Source organism: Manis pentadactyla, chromosome 3 (assembly GCF_030020395.1).
Source record: "Manis pentadactyla isolate mManPen7 chromosome 3, mManPen7.hap1, whole genome shotgun sequence".
In the NCBI taxonomy this organism is placed as follows: domain Eukaryota; kingdom Metazoa; phylum Chordata; class Mammalia; order Pholidota; family Manidae; genus Manis; species Manis pentadactyla.
In genome coordinates, this window is record NC_080021.1 from 189,260,646 (window position 1) to 189,272,944 (window position 12,299).

Genomic DNA, 12,299 nt, shown 5'->3' on the forward strand with positions numbered 1-12,299 from the left:
CTTTATGTCCTTTGCAAAGAGGCGGGAAGGTCTATGAGCGTCCCGGGGACCAAAGACCAAGCAAGCACATCACTGAGGGAGAAGAGGGTCTGCGGGGCTGGCACGCCGACGTGGGGCCCAAGGACTGCAGCACCTGTAGGCCCAGGCCTTTCCCCACCAGGTGGCTCTCTGGATCTGATCTGGCTCTTCCAGTCCCACTGAGGGGGAGGCTCGAACTCCAGTAGAACTCTCAACTTCCTGGACGCAACTCCATGCTCCTGCTGATGTAGCCTGCAGTCCCTGGCTTTGCGCAGTCGGACTCAGCATTTACAGGCTGACTCTGCTTGCAGCCACCTAAAACCCCCAGTCCGTGTCCCAAGAAGAGAGTCCTGGGACTCACCTCAGAGAACCCTTTTATCATGTGACATCCTCATCAAGCCACCCCCGGACTCTGCTCTCGACTGTTCTGGAAGGCCAGCACTGGGCTGGGGATGCCGCCAGGCCTTCCCAAGGGCTCCTGCCGCGGGTGCCTCCTTAAACCCTCCAGCCTGGTGACATCTGACTGACCAGATTATCATACGATTTACATGATATTGCAACATATATTACATACAGCCCAATTTTTATAGAAATGAATGTCTACAGCATTATACAAATTTTAAAATATAGAAAAGACAAAAGACAGTTCTGCCATCTCGTAATAATCAAGCAGCTTGATGTGTTTGAGTTCTCTTCTATATTTACATGTGCGTACATACATTCTTTACTATATGCAAACCACAACAGGCCCGTCCCACACTTACTGCAGAGCTCTCTCCACACAGACTAGTTCTTCTCAGTGACCTACTGGTGCTCCATGGTCCTCCCTCCCATCACCTGGCAGGTCCCTAAAGCCCCCCTCAGGTAGCCCCAGCACCCAGCCTCTACTAGGTTGCAGTGTTTATGGCCTGACAGATTTCTGCAGACAATTGTCCCCCTCCCTTGGGACAGGGCTATAATTGTTCTTAGGGTCCCCTCTCAGCAAAGCTGCACTCCAGTACAGAAATACTCTTCAACTCTTAAATCAAGGGGTGTAAGGTGAATGGCAGCTGTCTGTCCCTGTTGGATTTGATTGCAGTCCCTTCAAAACAGACTGGATATTCTCCTAATGCTGGCCAGGTATTTCCGTAACCCCCAGAGGCTCCAGACATCACAATAAACAACGATGAACAGGTGCCTAGCATTTTATAGTTCATAAAGTGCTTCCATGCTCTTTATCCAATTTTGAGCCTCACAACCACCCTGTACATTAGGGAAAGCAGGTATTTATTAGCTCCTTTTATAGATGAAGAGACTGAGGCTCAGGAGGTGGTGCAAGCTACCCAGTGACTTCTCTTGCTTCCTCGCCTTCAGAGTCTGGCTGACTCCAAATCCCACTAACAACCAGGCTCAGGCATCACCTCCTCCCGGGAGCCTCCATCAACTCCTATCCCCATCCCAAGGTGGGTTAGATGCCTCTCCTTGAGGATCCACAGCTCCTGGGCTCCCCTGTAATAACTAGAGCCCCCACCAGGCTGTGTGCCTTTGAAGGCGGGAATGGGTCTGGCTTATTTCCATCCATATTCCCTCAATAGATGGCTGCTGGGAAGAAGACCATTGTCATTATTAATGCAGGAAATATTCTCCCCACTTTACAGGTGAGGACAAGGGGTATAAAAGAATAGGACTTGCCTACAGAGCACATCAGTGCCCAGTCAGGTGTCCCTCCTTGGAGGTGGGGCTTCTTGTCTTCCACTGTGTCCCTTGTTATCTACAATCTTGGACTCCAAGCCACTGCCCAAGGTTCATGGCTGTCTCCTCTGCACTGGCTGGGCCCTACCTGGTCCAGCCAGGCATGAAGGGGTGCGTTGTGGGGGAGGCTCTGGCTTGGGGAGGCTCAATCCCACAGCCTTGGCCAGCACCCTGGGGCCACCTTAGGAATAGCAACCTTAGTTAGCTCTCTATTGAGTGCTCCCATGTGCCATACCCTGTGCCAGCACTCTCCTATCTCCCTTCACCAGTATGATGCCATTTTGCAGGTGGGGAGAGGAAGACCCCAGCCAAGGCTCACCCAGTGGCTGTGCTGGGACTCGAAGCCAGGGATGCATCCCTGGCAGCAGGCAGCTCAGGAGTTTGCTAGCACAAAAGCCAGAAATAAATGCACAGAGTACAAGAGACAACTCCCAGGGGGCCTGCAGGTTTGGCAAAGCCCCAAACCTCTCCCCTGTCTCCTGGCCACATCTCACCCAGGGCTGGCTGGAGGGATGAGACTCCAGGGCTCTGGGAACACAGGCCTGCCCTGGCAGCCCCCAGCTCTCCCTGTGGGCAGGGTCACACCACTTGCCAACCCCCTGCGAGCTCCAGGCTCCAGGCCAGGCTGGAAGCAGCTGGCACATCAACCCCGCCCAAGTTCTTAGCTCCCGATTTCTTCTTGTTAGAATGATACCTCATATCTGCTCCCAGCTGGTTGAGAGATGCTGAGCAAGGCCCTGTCTTGCACTGGGTCTCACTTTCCGGATATGTGAAATGATGCTGGGGTGGGGATGGCAGTGAGGGTGAGCAAGTCCCAGGGTCCACCTGTGGGCAGCACAGCATAGTGATCTGGACTAGGACCCTGGACCCTGCAGCCAGACGCCACAGATTCAAATGTATGACCCTGGGCAAGCCGCTCAACCTCTGGGCCTTAATGCTCATCTGTCAAGTGGGGATAATAGTAGAACTAAGACAAAGTAAATACACCAAAATATTTATATTCATTATCTGAGATGAAAAAAGAAGATATGGGTAATGTATCTTCTATTTTCCTTTTTTTCTAAATTCTCCATTATCATCATATATTTATTATGGAAAAAAATATACTTTCTTTGTAAGTTGACTTGACTGATCAAACTTGCATACAATATAATACACCCATTTAAAACAATGGGGATAGTAACAGGTAATAGTATCTATCCTATAGATTGCTTTGAGGTTTGAAGGGGTTACTGTATGTAACATCTGTATGCCTGGGGCATAGGAAGTGTATTAAGTGTTTGCTAATAAGCCCAAGACCAGCCTGGCTTCCCCCTCCTTTTCCTGTTCATCTAGGCTGGCCCTCCCACCTCACCCTCAGCACTGGGCTCAGCCTACGTTCTGTCCCCACATTCACTAGTTCACTGCCCAGGCCCAGCTCATCACCCCAGGTCTGGATTATTTCCACACGCTTCTCTCTGCGCCCCAGAGGAAGCACACGAACACTCGAATCTGGCCACGCCCTTCCTTGTTCAAAAGGCTTCCGTGGCTCCCCACGTGCTTGACTAAAAGCCCTAGCAACTCGGAGATGTTTCAGCAAGTTACATAGCCTCTCTGTACCTTTGTTTTCTTAACTGACAAAGAGAAATAAAAATAGTAACCCCCTCACCGTTTATAGGATTCCACGTTGCACGGGGCAGGGTACCCAGTCAGACCCATGTCCTCTCTCTCCTGTCTCCTCTTCCTTCTCCAACACTGTTCAGCTCGTTCATCCGAGAACTTGCCGGGCATCATGGTCCTACCTCAAGGCTTCTGCACTTCCTGTTACTGCCACCTGGATGGCTCTGCTCCAAAATATCAGCCCATCTCACTTCCCCACCTCCTGCAAGCCTTTGCCAAAAAGTCACCTTCTCAATGATCCCCCTTGACCACCCTATTTAAAACTGCAACCCCCTCCTTCCATTCCCACTCACATACCCGAAACATGCTCCGATGCTTATTTGTTCCATCTCCATTTATCACCGTCTGTTTTACTATTGTTTATTGCCTTTTTTTCCAGTTAGACTGTAAGCCCCTTTAGGATAGACTTTTTGGTCTATTTTGTTTACTGTCATGACCCCCACACCAACAGCACCTAGGAAATACCTAGCACAATGTATGCTTAATAAATGAATGGATGAATGACTGAATGAAGGTAAAGCACGCAGGGCAGAATCAGGCAAGGGGCAAGTACTCAATATTATCATTACTGCTGATTCTTCAAGGTGAGGCACCCATGTCCTTCCCTCCTGACTTCTCCAAGCTTATAAGCACACCTCCCAGGTCCCCACCACACCCTGCCAATACGGTAAGAAGCACACGGCTCTTTAATTAGACCTTTCTCATTTAGGCGTAACTAATTGAAACTGCCATTTCTTGGAAGTCAAAAACAGTCATGTATTGGCCATTTCACATAGTTTAACCTAATATGTTTCCCATGGCAGCCTGCAGACCCCTGGGAGGCACCTCAAAGCCTAGGACACAGTAGATGCCCCATATATGTTTGTCCACAGAACTGAAGTCACTTAACTCCTGATTTTTCATACCAGGTGTAATCGCAGAGCATCTCTAATCTGTTCTGAAAGAGGCAAGGCACAGACTTAAAATAATAAATAAAGGATCTTGCTGAGTTATTTTCTCATTATCCTGAAAGATCTCTGTCCCCTGTTCCTGCCACCTGGATGGCTCTTCTCCAAAATATCAGCCCAGCTCACATACAACCCACAAGGCCATTTGGAAATAACAAAAGTCTAAGGCTGAATGAAGTCCTTTCCTAGGGGAGAAAGGCTAGCTCATTGCCTCTAAGTGGATTCATTTAATGATGCAGGAGTGAGGAAGGAAGAGTCTGTGGTTATCAGCATGTTCACTGTCCTTCTAATAAAGGCATCAGTTACAGGGATGTGCTAAATCTAAAATGTGGGTTGTGAAAGCAGAAAGAAATTCATCAATCACTGAATCTACCCCATTTCCCAGATGGCAAAAGTGAGGCCCAGAAAGGGGAAGGGATTTACCCAAGTTCACACAGTGGGGGCGAGGAAGAATTCCTGCTGGAATCTGTATCTGCTGACTTCAGTCTTGTGGCTTTTCCTCAGGACCACTTTACTTCTATGCTGGCCAGACTCTGGCAATGTAAGGTTTAATGCCACTATTTTTTAATCTGTACTTTTCAACTGAAATGTTTATTAAAGCCTCAGCTATAACACCAAGAGCTTCTTCACTGTAAGAAATCCTCTACCAGGTAAGAGTACTACACTCATCTCTCTTCATAGTTACTTCCTTAGGATAAAGTCTTCAAAGTAGAAGGCTAGGGCAAAGGGTAGTAAGGATCATTTTCATGGAGTTTTGTAACAGGCTGCCTGATTGCCCTGCAAAATAAAATGCCACCCCAGAATCCCCACAACCTTGCCAGCACAGAGGTTTATCTTTTAAAATTCATTTTTGCTAATTTTCTAGGAATAAATACATACTGTTTTCATTTACTATATGGTATGTTTTCAAACAAATATACAAACAACTTACTAAGTGGTATGTATTTTCAAACCAACAAACAAATACTCTCTCAGCTTGGAATCAGGATCCCTGGGCCTGGTGGCTGGTTTGCTGTGTGATCTTTGATAAGTCACATTCCCTCTAGGGACAGGGGATGCCTATCTGTCAAATGGGGGGATTGGATGAGATAATATCTTAAGATCCCTTTCAGCTTCCATAACTTTACATTCTATAACTTCACAGTGCATTTTAAAATTACTAGCATAAGATGATTTTTTAATAACTGGAATCTGCCATGCCCCTAAAACAGGCCAACACAGCTCACATTAGCCTCGCAGGAAAACGGGGCCTGGATTATACAAACACAGAGCTGGCCGGAGACTTAGGTATCACTTAAGCTTATGCTTTGGAGCTACAACTTGAGTGACAGCACAGACACTTAGTCTGTTTTTACGAGGGGATGATAACAATTGTGGTCTAGTTCCAAGTTCTGTGCAGCTCCCCCATGGTCAAAAGGCAAAGTTATGGTCACCCTACTTCAGCCCTAGAATCTCAGACTCACAGTCAAAGGTAGCTCACCCCCAGCAAGTGCTCATCCTGGCTCTGCTTGCATACCTCTAATGACAAAGAGCTCACCACCTGATCAGGCAGCCCCTCCCTACTTTTGGCTGTAAGAAAGCTCCTCTGTGAGGGGCAACTCATGAGGGGGACAAGAAAGATCTGAAGGCCCAGACTTGATTCTCAGAAACATCTCAAATCAGGGCAGCAAGAGGAGAAGACGGCAAAGAGGACCTGTGGCAGGCAGGGCCTGGTGGGGCTGCTCACCTCACTGCAGACCTCTAGGCCAGCAGCTAACCCACAGGGGCACCAAGTGCAGCAGGCGCCAGGACCCTTTCTGGGACTGATGCAGGTGCATTCTCAGCAAGCCCCAGGCTGACTACCACCCGTTGTGGGGCAGACACCTCACTTCCCTCATCTTGCCTGTGCTCCCTTTGGCTCTGGCAGCAGAAACAGTGCCAGCCCTGGGGCTGTCCAGCCTGAAGGCCAGCAGATTTAAGGACGGGACGATTGCCCCAGGGTGGGGGAAGAGGAGTCAGATGTTGTCTGTGTGCCCAGAGCAGGACCGGCAGATTCCAGCTCAGTTTACAGTTAGTGAGATCCCCATCATAAGGGGTGTGCAGTGGGGCAGGGAGACCATTCAGGGGGATCTTACTGAGTGGCTGGGCCAGGTGCCAGAGATCTGCTTTACCCAGAGAGCCTGAGACCACAGTCCCTCAGACACGTGCTCTGTCTCAGACCCGTCCTCCACGCCCTCCCCCTCCCCCAGCTCTTTTACTGGGGTCCACACATGGATGTAAGGCAGTCCTATCACATTTGCTGGGACAGGGAAGGGGAAGAGACCGTCCCAGTACCATTCCCTAAATCCAGGTGCCTGCACGGGGTTGGTCCAGGCAACTCTGTGGCTGGTGGCCCCAGCACCTCCAACCGGGGCTCCCGAGCCCCAGACCGCGGCAGACTTGGTGGGCAGACTCTGAGCGCCCCACCCTGCATGCCCAGGCTGGCTCAACAGGGTCCTGGGAATGACCCCCCCTTTCCTTTTCCCGTACCGGGAAGCTGAGGGCCCAGCAGGTCACCCAGAGAGAAGTCCCGACACGAGTCCCGCCTCACAGGCCACAGGGGGGGCCTGTCGGGACCGGCTCGCCACACCCAGGGTGAGCGGCCCTCACTGCAGGCGGGAGTGGTGGTGGGCGGTGCAGACAGTGCCCAGCCGGGCCCGAGCCGTCGGGAGCCTGGATCTTGGGGCGGCCCCTCCCAACAGCTGACGAGGAAGGGGCCATATTTCCGACCCCTACCCCAATAGGGAAACTGAGGCCTAGGGAGGGACAGTGTTTTGTGCCAGGTCCCCTGCGCCCCACCGTATTCCCGCGACGCGCCGAGCCCCAGCATCCCTCCCGGGGCGCTGCAGCCGGGAGGCGCAGCGTGGACACGTCGCGTAGACCAGGAAGGCACGACTGGCGGCGCGGGCCGCCCTACCTTGATGACGGCCGCGCAGGTGGCAGCGGCGGCGGTGGCGTCCGGCTCCGGCTCCGCGCTCCTCGCCGCCGGCCGAGTCCCCGCGCCCGGCGCCGCCTCCTCCTCCCCGAGCAGCCCGGCGGGCGGGGCTGGCGGGCGGGGCCGGAGCCCGGCACATGCCCCGCCCGCGCGCCCCGCGGGGGCCACCCCTCCTTCCGCACCCTCCCGGCCGCGCTCCTGGCCCCCCGGGACTGGTCTCGGGGCGCGCACACGCGCACAGTACAGGTGCGCGTCCTGGCGCACACACGCTGCAGTGATTGGGGCGGACTGCCGGGCGACCAAGTGTTGGCTAAGGACAGTCAGAGCCGCCTGCCTTCACGTCCCACCGCTCCCTCGCGTCGTGGCATGGGACAAGGGACTCGACCTCTTGGCAGCCTCAGTTTCCCCCTTGGTGAAATGGAAACAGTAACTGTGTCTGCCTGAGAGCTGTTTGAGAATTAGGTGAGCCAGTCTAATTTACCAGCCCGGTAAAGTGCGCGTGCAGAGCCCGCCGCAGGAGTAGCGCCAGATAAACCGGGCGGGTGGACTAATTTCTGAGGTTTCCCAGTCGGCCAGGAGAAAAAGAGCAGGGAGGGTGGCTTCAGTATCAGTACTGCCCTTCTTCCCTCGGTGGCCAGTAGCGGGCGCTGCTGCCCAGTCTCGCCGGCTTTGGCCAAAGCGACCAAGGCAGGCAATTGGCAGGTGACGGGAAGCCCAGCCTTTTAATAGTATCACCTCCTGAGGGTGAGCCAGGCACTGTTTTAGGCCCCTTAAATACATTACCTCACTTTACCCATCACACAGGCCTATGAGGTTACACTACCACCCGCCTATTGTACACCTAAGGAAGCTGAGGCACAGGGAGGTTAAGTACTTGAAGATTGCTTAGCCAGTAATTCAGCTCCAGGCAGCGTGGCTCCCAAGCTCACAGCCACTCCATCATACCATCCTTCTCGAGAAGAGCTCTTTGTTTCGTTCAGTGGTGTATTTCAAAGGCTTAGAACAGTGCCTGGCACATAATAGGCACTCAATATATTTTTGTTGAGTGGTAACAGATTAATATGTATTGTAGATATTTTATTTTATCCTAAGAAACCTTTTATTTAGCCGCTATTATTACCCTCATTTAACAGGTAAGAAAATTGCATCTAGAGTGGCTAAGTACTTGTGGGCTCCTGAGTATCTCCTTAGGATAGCCGGGGCCAAAGCCTGCGACTGAGTGTTCACTGGTCCCTGTGCTACTCCCTGCCGAGCTGGGTGGGCTCCCTGCTTACCGCCAGAGGCCCAGCCCCTCCTATGGCCCACAAAACCTCTGCACGTGGCCCTGACCCAGGCTCCTTGGAGCTGGACTGCCCAGCGGGCTGACTGAATGCATGCATCTGGTATCAGCATGAAGGAGTTGGATATTTGATGTTTCAAAAAAGCATATGGAAAAATTGGAACATTGTGGAAGTCACTTATACTTATGTTCAATATTGCCTTTATTTTTAATTATACCTGGGGGTGGGCAACATAACCTTCCCAAGGCGAAGGCGTCTGAGTGTCTGATACCCGTGTGCCTTGGGCCTGTATCTCTGACGCAGTGCCCACCCCTCGCACTCTCACACCACTGTGCCTTTGCTCACTGTCTCCTCTGCCAGGAATTCTCTCCTTGCATCGTCTTTCTGTCTACACTGACTCATCCTTCCTCCCGGGCTTAGCACCAACACGCTCCCCAGGAAGCCTTCCCAGCTGCCCTCCCAGCCTTGTATCCGCATCTTCCCACCCTGAGCCATGATGGCAGGTGGCCGAGACTGTGTTTGGGGAAAGGCTGACTTGACAGGGGCCTCTCTAGGTGCCATAGACATATGACTGATGGGCCAGAGCGGAGGCCTTTGAAGGCCTCTCCAGTAGACACAACCTGGGACCTTTCCTGGGGATGCTGTGTGTGTGCCTGTCCTCATTCTCCTGCCCCTTCCTCCCTCTAACCCTGGTCCATTTGGGGGAGAACCCCCTTACTAGTTTTTGAATTGCACATGTGGGGAACTGAGACTTGGGTGGTGATCACCTACCTGGGGGCCCCTAGCAAGAGAACCATACAGTGGGTCTGGCCCCAAAGCTGGGCCCATCTGCCAGCACCTTCTATTGGGCCTTATCACTGATGGGGGTGGGGGGCGGGAAACCACTGTCCCCTTCCTTCCCCACACGTCAACATGCCAGCTTTGTTTAACCTGTCACATGTGGGTGAATGCCTTGTGTGGGACCAGAATGCGTGTGAAAATGGTGGCAAATTCTCCATCTCCCTGCTCAACAAGGAGCTTTCTGTGCAATATGACCTCATGCCCATGGGAGACTGAGCTGAGAAACAGCAAGAGGATAGCGGTGCCTGGGAGGTGAGGTTCTGAGTGGGGGTGGGGATGGTTAGTAGCCCTGAACACAGGAATTCTGTAGAAGTGAGTGTGTGCCTCCCACTTTGGGGTGAAGTGGGGGAGTCTTCCAAAGTTCGCTCCAGGCCCTTCCTTCTCCTTTGATGAGTCCTTTATATTTGGGGACCTGATACCCCAGGGAGGTTCCCTGAGTAATTCCTTTCCCCTTCCCTATAGAATGCAGCATGCACCTCACCTTGCTAGGGGCCAAGTGTCTGGGAGAGGGATGCTTTGAGCAAGAATCCATTCTAATCCCCTGGGGTTAGAAGGTGGGGCTGTGAGGGATCAGATCTTCCAGCCCTGGAGGACAGCAGCCCCTAGGGATGGGGGTGACAGCTGTGATACGGGGCCAGGAACCTAACACCAGGGGTGGGCCCCAAAGCCTTTCAGGAAGAAGGGGGATGTGGGAAGGAAGCAGCAGCCCCAGACTTTGAGGTGTGACACCTCCACCCCTACCCCCACCAGCCCCTGCTACAGCCTGTCAAGCGGATGGTTCCTTCTCCCATTTTCCTTTCCTTGGAGCAATCCTGTTGGGACCTATACCACTCAGGGAGCCAGCCATAGGCTAGGTCTGCCCTTTCCTGGGTCCTTGGGGGAGGCGAGTGGGAAGGAACCCTCCCTGTTTTGCAGTTTGCACCTCTAAGGTTTGAGCATAGCTTAACTATTCAGCAGCTGTGTGACTTTGGGCAAGTTAGTTAACCTCTCTGAAGTTTCATCTCATCTCTAAACTGAGCTTGGCTTGGAGTGAGAGGATGCTCCAGGGCAGGTAGTTCTCATTCCTGGCTCTGGCTCCAGCACCCCACTTCAGCCTGACCAAGATCAGTCCTCTGTCTCCAACCCTCTCTGTGTATCGGAACGCCCATGCCATGCCCCACAACTGGCTCTGATTGTGGGGCTCAGCACCAATATTTTTCAGAAGCTGCTCAGGCAGGTGGTTCTGTGGTGCAGCCAGGTGGGAACCAGAGGGTACACAGTGCTGGGTCAACTGCAGAGAAGCACCCCTTCCCCGGGTGGGGGAGGGGAAGGGTGGAGGTGCCCAGCTGTGGGCAGGGGTAAGGTGAGGAAGGGGCAAGAGGGGAGAAAGCAAGAAGTGGAGCAGGGGCAGGAGTTGGGGAAGGAGGAGAGGAGGAGAGGGGAGGAGGAGGGAGAGGAAAGAGGTGGGAGGGCAGAGGAAGGGGCGAGGGGTAGAAAGGCAAGAAGGGGAGGAAGGTGCCCTTTGTCTGGCAGCCCCTGTCTGATGTGGGATTGTCTCATTTTTTTTGCTGAGGAGGGAATGTGAATTTCAAGGCTGGAGTCTGAAGGATCAGCGGGGCTGTTTCCTGGAGACTTGGGCCTTTTCTAGGTCTCAGGGCCCTCCCAGCAATGTTTTCTTCGTAAAAGGACTGCTCACTGTCCTTGCTGGGCTTCACGCTGGGCCAGGCACTCAGCTTCATGTCCTTTAACCTTTCCAGGAGCTCTGGGAGGCTGGACCATGGTCTCCCCAGTGCCAGCCTGCAGAGTTAGAGCACCCAGCCTGTCAGAGGTGTAGCTAGAACCTCCCAGGCCACCCTCAGAACATCATCATGCTTGACAGATTTTGCTCGTGGAGAAAGTCCTCAGCATATGAAAAAAGTTAGCAAGAATGAGAGGCTGTCAAGTCCCTGTGCAGGGTGTTCATGAAACCGGGGCCCTTGGGCTGGCCAGCAGCCTGTGTGAACGTGGGAGGAAAGGAACTCTGAGCATCTCCTCCCCAGGGCTGTGTAGCGGGCACGGTGTGGGGGACCTGGGGGTGGGGGAACTCAAGTTCACACCTGCGAGTCTCTGGTCCCCAGTGACGGGCGTGGCCTCCTTCCCCAGCCCTGGACAGGAGCCTCAAGCCATTGGGAACCCCCAACCCCTGTCCTTCATTCTGAACACTGCTGAGCTCAGGGCTGTACCTGCCCAGTCAGGGACTCAGCTGAGAAATGAGCGCCAGAATCACTCGTGCGGCTGGGCCCTCTGCCACAAGAGGAATGGAGGAAGCTTCTATCTGCTGAGGAAAGGCCTGGCAGAGCCCAGGAGAACTGAAGCTGAGTTCCTGCACCCAGTGGGTGCTAGAGGAGCAAGACTGACTTGGCAACAGTCTGCGGCTGTCCCTCCCACTGCCTCTTCCTCACCCTCCAGCTGCCCATTTTGTAGAGAAGACTCTTCTTGCCAGAACCTGTTGGGCAAGTTGGGCACCTGACCTGGGGCTCTCTGCCCAACCTCCACACCACATTCCTCTTGGTGGCAGGCAGGGGTTTTCCCTGGGGAATGCCGCCCCACCCCCCCACCCAAATGGGCTGTGAGCAGAAAGGAGAGCATAGGAGCAAGGCTCGGGAACCAGGCCTTGGTGGGCGGGAGCTGGGCCTGGAACACAGGTTCAACCAGCCTGGGAGAGAAGCTGTCACCCAGAAGCAGATGCTCTCAGTCCTCAGAGAACCAGGAGGGGACTGGCCCTGCACAGATGCCCAGAGAAACAGCAGATGTCCCAGGCTGGGAAGGCCCTGGTGGTGGCAGACCCTGGAGTCCTGGGCCCACCCAGGAGCAGCTGGTTACTGAAATCATTTAAGTTCCAAAGCTTGTGAA

At 53.3% G+C, this 12,299-nt stretch overlaps 1 protein-coding gene across 3 annotated transcripts in view; it reads right to left on the reverse strand.

Annotated features, from left to right (window-relative positions):
- Nucleotides 1-7,447, reverse strand: part of CORO2A (coronin 2A) — a 51,763-nt gene extending 44,316 nt beyond the window's left edge. For all 3 annotated transcript variants that reach the window (XM_036888574.2, XM_036888573.2, XM_036888570.2), the window contains exon 1: nt 7,291-7,447. The gene's annotated coding sequence lies outside the window, so the exon portion shown is untranslated. The remainder of the gene's footprint in view (nt 1-7,290) is intronic.
- Nucleotides 7,448-12,299: the final 4,852 nt, after the last annotated feature.